We start from the raw sequence: 7,978 nt of genomic DNA, 5'->3' as shown, positions 1-7,978 counted from the left end.
GTTTTATTCGCATAGAAACAATAATGGAGGGTGGTATGCCCATGTCAACACCCACAACACTGTCTCAATTATGGAAATGGGACAGAATTGGTGTGAAGCTTGCGAGAGGCCACTAACAAACTTCACCCGAGTATCTACATGTATTATATGTAATAATGTCCAACCTGTGGCACAATAACCGTGGACCTACTGGTCAAAAAAAAAACAACAGCCCTTTTCAGGGCTACATTATTCACACAAACAGTAGTTAGTTGTATTAGTATTCATAGATTATGTGACAAATGAATACTTTGATTAATAAAAGTCTAAGTTGGAAATTTGTTAGTCTTTGAATATCTATACATTATATGACAAATAAATTACTACTTTGACTGAAAAGTCGAAATTTGGAATTTGATAGTCATTGAATATCTATGCATATGATGAGTACTACTTTAAATGAAAGTTGAAGTTGGCATTTGTCAATCATTCATATGCATATAATGATGAATACTTTCACATACATATATTTCGTTTGAGATTATAATGTTAACATAATGTTAACAATGGTATGAATCTGTTTCTGTTTGAAAGTATAATGGTAGCTCTGAAAAGAGCTATTTTTTTTATTGTTTCAGTCTTTAATTGTAGCCCTGAAAAGGGCTGTTATTTTTTTATTAATCCATGCAATGATATGGACTAACGCTCCTCATCATCAGAAACAATAATTATGGTATCGTCATCTGAATCAGATGATATACTAATGATATCATCCTCATAGTAGTCATCTGAATCAGATGATATACTCATGATGTCGTCGTCGTCATAATCAGCTGAATCAGATGATATACTAATCACATCATCCGCATTATTATCGTCAACAGCATCTATGTCGTCCTGAATACCTTGTTCCACTCGTTCTGCGAAATCATCAGGAAGATCATAGATTCGCTGCAGAAATTGAGCGAAGGTTGTACTCAAATGATCAGACGTTGAATCTATTTCATGTACTTGGATGGGTCCTGTACTCGACATTGTGGAAGAATGATATAGAACTGGGATTGTTGCTATATTTATATTGGAAGAAATGAAATGGAGGGGGTGAAATGTAGAACAGTGTTTGAGATTCGAAAACATCAAGAATGAAACTCTGAGCGATTATTAGGAGAAATTCTAGTGATTATTATGGAAAAAAAACTAATAAGAGGGAGAGGAAGGGAGGAAGACACTGCCCCAGCCTCGCAGTGCCTCGTGTACACCAACCAAAAAGTGTGTACTCCGTGGAAGGAAAGGAAAGGAAATGATGGACGAGTAGATGATTATATGTCATCATCGGAATTGAGGACATCATCATCGATTAGGATTGGGGATGGCGGAGGACTATCCTCGATGAGGATAGGGGATGGTGGAGGACGTCTAACGTCAAGCTCGTCATCAGCATCATCACCAGAGTCGTCGTCGTCATCATCGTCGTCGTCGCTACTCATTGGGACAATGTCATCATAAGCAGGGTCCCACCATCCGTCAGGATCTGGATATTCCGAGTCATCCAAGTGTCCTTCGTCACTGCCAGTGACATGCTGAACTTGCATCCTGATGTCGTGATCCCGGTATTCGTATGGCGGACTGTGGGGTTCCGTGGTGGAAGAGACAACCTGTACCTGGCTGTTATCCCAGTAATTGAAGTTGTACCCCTGATCCGGGCAGCTATAGGGTTCGGAGGTTGAATCGGGTTCCATCTCGATGCTAGCTGATCAACTGAATGTTTCATCAGATGATTTCTACTTTTATAACTATTAACCTAACCTAACGAGGGAATACTAACCTAACACCTAACCTAACGTAAGTATGCAGCTAACCTAACGTAGCTATTAACCTAACCTAACGAGGGAATACATTCACCATGTTGGTTCCATTAATACATCATCAGTTGGTTTTGGTTTTGGTTGTATTATTCTATGATTTGGATTAATGTTCAGTCCTGGATATCCCAGTCCACCTGATGATGATGGCCTGACTTTATAGTTTCTCTCCAAAACTTCTTTATGGTTTTTCTCCAATACTTCAACTCTCTGTTCCAGTACATCATACTTTTTCATTGTAGTCCCTGTTATGTTTGACATAGCATCAAATTTTTTATTTGTAGACGCTGTTATGTCAGACATTTTTATGTCTACATCACTTGTAAGTTTGTCAAATTTACGAGTGAAAGTTATCCGAGCCTCTGCAATTTTATCGTTAAATGCTTGCCGGGCGTCCCGAGCAATATTGCCTATTGTGGATTGTATTGCAGCTTGTAGGGCTAGAAGTATAACTTCCTTTGCTCCATTAATTTCCCCCTCAAGATATGATACAGTTACACAATCACTCTTGTCAATTGGTTCACTTGTATTTTTCAATATTTTCCTTTGCATGTCATAATGACCATCTTTTGTTAATTTAAAACCATTCCCAGGAGGACCTCGAATGACATTACCACCCCATTTTCTTTTTCTACCAAACTTATCGATTGTTTTAGACATTGTGCACTCTACGATGATTCTCTTCAAACTGATATTTCTGTCATTTACATTATACTATATATTGCAGTAATTGATTAGGGAAATAGAAATAATACAAATAAAATTTTAATCATTTTATATTCATTACAGTAATACATATACATACATACATAATACATTAATATCACATTACTTCTATCATATATTATTAATTATAAATGGCTACATAAATATCAATATTGAATTTTCCGGTTTTGAAGATATTGAATGATATTTCAATCATTGATCTCGGCAGATAATAAATTAATCAATTGATCCAATGGAGTCTCCTGAGATTGTGATTGTTGAATAATATTACTTATCCAACGAATGTTCTCATTTGGATCGTTTTCATAAAATTCAATATCATTATGACCCCAAGGAAGAGTGTGGGTAGTATTCGGAATGATAAATCGTTTATCATCGTGATATGATAATGCAACTTTATTTTTTAATTCAGTATACATATCATGTAACACGCTTCTAAATGAATTCATCTTTCTGAATATCATACCACCTTGTTCGACGATTTTTTGATAATCTTCGCATGTCAATTCATTCTTTATTACAGATCGTTTAACCCCTTTGGCTTTCTTAAATTCACCATCAACAGATTTCACATAATATGCTTTAGCACCTGTACCATAAAAACTCATGATTGGATCATTTGGAAATTCATCTTTGAAGTTACCCAAGACTGAACTTGTTACTGGAATATTGAATTGGTTAACTATACTGTAATTGGATGTATCAAATCTACTTATGTTAGTTTTTATGAATTCATAAAAATTTTCTGTGTTTACTTTAAGAATGAGCGAGTCGGTATCTGTGTAAAGTAAAGAGACATTTTCATCAAAGTGTTGTTTGATGCATCCATAGAAAAAGTCATACATGACTGTTTTAGATAATTCTAATATGGAAAATCCCAAATATAATGGTTTATCGTAATGAACCTTCACTCTACCCAATTGAATGGCAACGAAATTATCAGTGAAAATTGAACAATTTTTGAAATTTGGTTTGGCTATGAGAGTGCTGGCACCTATATTTTTCTTTATATTTTCCCAATGTGTAACGAGTCTAACATCAATTCGATTATCTACATTCTCCATTGTCTTTCCATACACCGCATTATTCATTAGTTTATAGAAATCTTTAACAGATTTGTTGTTAGACCTATTACGCATTTCAGTATTAAGATCTATATAGGGTTTCATCCAGCATGATTGTTTGAATTTCAATACTCTATGTGTATTCATTACAATCAATCCATTTTTGACAGCTTGCTGTAGATTCCTATAATGAACAATATATTTTCTTTTATCATTCAAATTTGGAATTAATTTGGGAATTTTCGATTGTGTACGAGGTGGTATTATTTTTTCGACTAAAAATGGAAGGTCAGAATGTTTATCATGCAACTCTTGTGGATAATGAATGTCCACTTCAAATACATACCCATACGGACTATCAGTACTCACATCCATCACATCGAGATTAAGAATTTCATTTGGTGTCAACCATGTAAATTCACTTGTTGGTAGAGGTTGTGACATACTGTGACCGTATAGATTTGTTGCATCTAAATATGTAATGAATGTGGAAGGTTCGTTGGGATTATAATTGGGTAAAAATCTATTATTTGCTATATGTTTCCTCTCGCTACATTGACTAATTCCACCTCGTATACCTTTTTGAAAAAAGTGAATCATATCAATGTCAGTTAGTAATTCCAATTCAACATTAGTGAACTTCAACATGGCATCCCATGATAATCCAGGTGCAGTGTAATATTGTGCCGGATCTAAGTTATATATCTCTAAACTTGTGGTGCGGAAGTTTTCAAAAATATCACATAGTAGCAATACATCCGACTTCAAATACAAATCAGAGTATTCCCCCAAATTCTGACACTCGAATAAATTCCAAACTTTTCTAGCCCTATCATAATCAGTTTCCGATATATGTTCACAATTGAGTGTGTCATAAAACTGATTTTTTGTCGGAAGTAATGGATAATTCAATTTGTCAATGTCATCAACAAAACTATATGGAAATACACCTTTCTGTCTCATCAAATTGAATTTCTCAATTTGTGGGAAATGTTTGTGCATCTCCAAACATTGATCGGAGGTCAAGTTTGCACCCAACTTCTCCAACGAATTAGTCATAAATTTATAACTATCGATAAATCTCATTTTGAGATAATTCTTCCTAACCACACCATCTTTATCGGTATAGCTGTGTGTAAAGAGATGCTTCGTGAAAGATATATATTTCTCTTTAGTTTGCGGGATAACATCAACTTTCTCTTTATTCCTATACAATTCTTTTATGAATAAATGACAATCATAACCACTTAAATTATGAAAAATGATAGGTATGAAGTTTGGTATTTTGAAATTTAAATTACATTTCGAGTGAGCGGCATGTGATCTTTTCTTTCCTGTGACATGACAATGATCTCTTACTTTGACGTCACCATCAGTAAATGCTTTATTACATATACCACAAGTTCTGGCTGCAACAAACTGTTCTTCTTCTTCGACAGTTTGTGTATCCATTGGTTTAGGGTTTCTGAGATGATTTTCATGTATCTCTTTCAAATCATCTTCAATGCTACTCACAAATTTCTGAGCTGCATCTACACCCCTATATGTAACAAATTTTGTCAAATCATCATTATATGAACACTTTATCAAATAAGCAAATGAATATGGGGCATGTTTGAATGTTTTAATCGTGTATGAACTTCCAGGATTTGGCTCATTCACATGAATCGGTTTAAGCACTGATTCAAAATCAGCATACACTACAAATGGCACCCTCATTTGCCTCTCAAAGTTTTCAAACATTAGTTTATTTTCCGCAACCATTCTACCATATTTATTGATCTTTAAATTAGTAGTTGGTGTTGTGGTACTAATGTGATTACAATCATACATATTATGACGTAAAAGCAATCTCTCATCAGAAAAATATATCAAACATCCGTCACAAAAATATTTTTTCTGTCTATGAGCTGATAGTTGATTAGAAACTAATCTTGAAAGATCTTTGATCCAACAATAGTGACCATTACCGGAGTCATCAGTTATAAACAACAAATTGACATGTCTCCGGAGTCTTCTCTGTGAGTATCGCAATGGACCAATCACTTCATACTTCATTTTACCCTTCTCAAATGTACTCTCTAAACCGTAAACATTAATTGAAATATCATTCCTATCTTCGAATATTTCGATACTCTTATTATTAACTTTAACCGGAAAATCCATACCTGTGACATCTAAAACAGTGGAAAAATGTGGATATGACGTAAGTTCGGACACTCGACTATCTGCAGGATATAATGCTGATGTTATAGCCCAAGCGAAACAATATTGATCTTCATTACGAACATTCACAACAGCTTTCTTCCATTGAATACATTGAGGCAGCTTCACATATGAACGTCCTTCCAGTGGACTGTATTTATTAATGTTGACCTCGAGAAACAATATTTTTTCACAAGTCCAACCTGAATTATAAAAAAAAAAAAATATTACTATTCAATCTTATTGAAATTTTTAAAAAATAAATACCTGAGTCACGATCCTGGAACTCAGTCGTTTGTGCCACAATTACATCACGGAATCCATCAAAAACAGCATTCAAATCTGAAGATTGGTCCACTATTTTATTTTGGGAATTAAATGACTTCGTGTCCCTCGAATCATCAGTCTGAAGAATATAATTCCCAAAAACTTCCATATTCACCTTGATGCTTTTATGGATCCTGATGGCTGATTCCAGTAATTCAATGACCTTCTGCCTAATCTTATTGAAAAATGAAATGTAGTCACTGGTTACAATCGAACTCTCCACCCTGTATGTAGCAATGCGGCAATTGAATGCATTCGTTATAATTTGAACACCGTCAGACAATTGAACACATGCATTATTTTTATGACTCATGGTTCTTCGGTGAGAATTCACTTGGCTCATAGGAATTGTCACATTACAACAATTGCACGTATACATAGGTGTTGCATTATCCACTCTCACCCGTTTCACTGCAGGCCCTCCTTGGCAACTCTGGAGCTGATGCCGACGAAGATTATCACTACGAGTGAAAGATTTACCACAATCACAGGAATACATTTTATATAATAGTTCTCACTAACTCACTTGATGTAAACTGACATAGCCAACACTCGTACGCTTCTTAAATACACTCTGATAGGACCCGTCAAGACGTCATAGCCAACCCCACTTCTCAACTACATGCGCCAAGATTACCTCCCAACTGAATGCGATAACAGATGTCGATATACGAGCAAGCAGTGGTCGTTGCGGTCTCGGAGAGGGTAGACGCTAGGCAAACAGTCCTCGGCTGCCGTTGTGTCACCATCGATAGCGGGGCTAGAGCGAACCTTCATCGCTTCAGGAGAGGTGAGGGCAGACCGATGAATACGCATTACTCTGCCACACGTCGTGGAGTGAACATGTCGCTCTCTAGCCGTTGAACGGTTATTGCTGTGACGTCACTCCACTACTAACTTGGTGCCCTAACACCGATGGAGCATTTATTACTTGGAGGATCTTCGAAGTATGCAGACGTATGTTTGTACATAGACAAACAAGCACATGATGAAACCCTGTACCGTGCATTCTCCTACACACACACATAAACACACAAAATCTCATATGAAAAAAAAATCTGAACGATCCATGCACCAGACACTTCAAGGTCACAACGCCTTGACTTCACTGCACAACAAAAAAAAACTTCACCAAACAACAACCAATAAAAAAAGCAATTAATACGTCATAGTGGTGGGGGGAGGCCGAGAATCAGCTGTAAACAACTACTTAGGTAAGGTTAGGTTATAATTTTTAAAAATTGATAATCCCAGCCGAGCATTAAAATATAGTTCTCATATTGATTCATTTCTATTGTACTGACACTTATTCAATGGCATAAATGTGAGCGAAGCCGCGGGTAAAAGCTTGAGAAAAAATTATTTTTGATAAATGTTAATAAAAAAACTGTTTGTGTGAAACGGTCTGTCACGAAACTCAATGTGACAAACCAAATCCTACGCACGCGAAACCGCGGGTAATAAATAGCCAGTGGGAATTTAAAAACTATATCTACCAATTGAAATTTGAACAAATGGTTGAGAAAACAGTGGACATAAGCAGATATATAATAATTGTAAACGGCATGGAATGATGAATGAAACGAAATAGACGTATAGCAGTAAACAGTAATTTTTCCAAAAGTTTCAAGAGTACACTAGTTGAGAACAGTTCAAAGGAATCTCTCTCTCTCGCTATTATTGGCGTTTGCTTCCTTTTAGGTGCAGTAAGCCGTGTCTATTCGAGGGAGTACATAATTCTTACTTTACGCAATACTGTACCCCATTTATTCTTTCCAAATTATTCGTTTTTCACGTCTTCTAACGAAGAAAATT

The sequence above is a fragment of the Leptinotarsa decemlineata genome, unplaced genomic scaffold, assembly GCF_025532065.1.
Source record: "Leptinotarsa decemlineata unplaced genomic scaffold, Ldec_3_MD MMD2_P_RNA_scaffold_5, whole genome shotgun sequence".
NCBI classification, from domain to species: domain Eukaryota; kingdom Metazoa; phylum Arthropoda; class Insecta; order Coleoptera; family Chrysomelidae; genus Leptinotarsa; species Leptinotarsa decemlineata.
Note: the sequence above shows the minus strand (reverse complement) of the source record.